Genomic DNA, 2,296 nt, shown 5'->3' with positions numbered 1-2,296 from the left:
TCACAGTTTTGACTCAAATATGTCACATGTAGATTCTATTTTTCTCAGGCAAAATAATGTATGTTCTGGTATATAAATTGTAGAATTTTATATAAAAGTAAATCACTGGAAGCAACTTAATTCTCTGTCAATATAGGATTAGGTTAATGGATAATGATATATCCCTATAATTGAAAAGAATGTGTTTTTTAAGAAGATAAGATAGCTCAGTATATATTGCTTTTTAAATATCTCTAAGATCTATCATTTCATTTCAAAAGTAGTTACAGCACTTCGGCAGTGTCTCCGGACCGGTTTCCCTCCGCGTGCGACTGTGCGCTAGGCCCAGCACCATGGGGAAGCGGGACAAGCAGGTGGCTTATATGAACCCAATAGCAATGGCAAGATCAAGGGGTCCAATTCAGTCTTCAGGGCCAACAATACAGGATTATCTGAACCGACCAAGGCCTACCTGGGAAGAAGTAAAAGAGCAACTAGAAAAGAAAAAGAAAGGCTCCAAGGCTTTGGCTAAATTTGAAGAAAAAAATGAATGAGAACTGGAAGAAAGAACTAGAAAAACACAGGGAGAAATTAAGTGGAAGCGAGAGCTCATCGAAAAAAAGACAGAGAAAGAAAAAAGAAAAGAAATCTGGTAGGTATTCATCTTCTTCTTCATCAAGCTCTGATTCTTCCAGCAGTTCTTCTGATTCTGAAGATGAGGGTAAAAACAAGGAAAACGGAGAAAGAAGAAGAAGAACCATTCACATAAATCTTCTGAAAGCTCCTTGTCAGAAACTGAATCAGACAGTAAGGATAGTTTAAAAAAGAAAAAGAAGTCAAAAGACGCAACTGAGAAAGAAAAGGACATTAAAGGACTCGGCAAAAAGAGAAAGATGTATTCTGAAGATAAACCTTTATCATCTGAGTCCTTGTCAGAATCAGAGTATATTGAGGAGGTACGAGCCAAAAAGAAGAAAAGCAGTGAAGAACGAGAAAAAGTAACAGAAAAAAACAAAAAAGAAAAAGAAGCATAAGAAACACAGTAAGAAGAAGAAAAAGAAAGCTGCTAGTTCAAGTCCTGACTCACCATAACATTAAGAAAAATCAGGATTCTCTTATAAAGAAAGTGCAATGTCTGAGGAAGTTTCAACTGTGAAACCTACAACATATTTACTAAAATGCATGAATTTTCTTGTTTTTAGAATTATTCCTGGACTGTTCAGTAGCCACTCAGATGCCACTGTGTGAAAGGGCCATAATGTTGCCTGCTGCTTGAACATCTATTTCTTTTAGTGCTTGATAACTCTGGGAGATAATACACTGCAGTTATACTAGTGGTTAAGATATTTGAGAATAAAATTAATACTCTTGACTTGAAGTGTCTAAGAATAAAGCAACAGAAATTGAATCTGGATACACCTTTAAGATGTAATCAGAAATGACCAGATGACTCTAGTTAAAATTTTTGAAGGAGGGATTACATTAATATTTCAGAACCCTTACTCTGTAGGTAAGTGTATTTTAATTTTTTTCCCCTCATATACTTTTATTTACCTGGGGAAGGAGCTTTTGAGGGGGGGGGGTGGTTTGCTATCCCTTTAAACTAGCAGAATAGTGTGCCTTTGATCTTCACACATCCTGTATTGTGGACACAGTTGCCATGCTTCACTGGGAGGTCAGAGCTGGCTACTAGCAGTCTTGCCCTTTACTGAGCTTAATGTCATCCTTGGATGCTGTCATATGCTGCTTTGAGTGAATCAGAGAAACAGTCATTTGCAGCACGAGAAAGCCCCAAAAGCTCTGGGATTTACCTCCACTTCAATAATAATGAATATTTTTTAGCATTAGAATGTGTTATGTCATTTGAATTAATTTTGATTATACTTTGGCTTGGGAGAGGAATTATTTTAAATAGACACTGGTACTTTTTGAAGTTGATAGCTAAAGATTCTATAATGCATGTTTTATACTAAGTTTTAACGAGTTAGGAAAATTTTATGTAACCAGTGATAGTTTATTTTTTGTATGAATTTTGTTTAGGCTGCAATGTTTAGCTTTTGTTAACTCCTCACTCTTGCTGTCTTAAGTTCATTACTATGTTTAATGGCCTACTTGTCAAGATATTTAGCATGTAAAAAGCAGGGTTTTGATTTAAAAAAAAAAAAAAGGTTCATATTGAAGCTGAGACTTACCTTAACATAAACAAGTTGAGTGGCGAGCCTGGTATACTGTGTCTTATTGCCAGAATCTTAGTAAATGTAACATTTAAAAAAATAATAAAAAATAAAAATAAAAAGTAGTTACATGTCAGTACATA

General features: G+C 35.1%; 1 pseudogene; it reads left to right on the top strand.

Moving 5' to 3' along the window:
- The first annotated feature begins 296 nt into the window (after positions 1 to 296).
- LOC101036694 (protein FAM133B pseudogene) lies at positions 297 to 1,231 on the top strand (annotated as a pseudogene).
- Positions 1,232 to 2,296: the final 1,065 nt, after the last annotated feature.

The sequence above is a fragment of the Saimiri boliviensis genome, chromosome 6, assembly GCF_048565385.1.
Source record: "Saimiri boliviensis isolate mSaiBol1 chromosome 6, mSaiBol1.pri, whole genome shotgun sequence".
Classification (NCBI taxonomy): Eukaryota; Metazoa; Chordata; class Mammalia; order Primates; family Cebidae; genus Saimiri; species Saimiri boliviensis.
The sequence above is the reverse complement of the archived record's forward strand: the minus strand, read 5'-3'. Positions and strand labels throughout refer to the sequence as shown.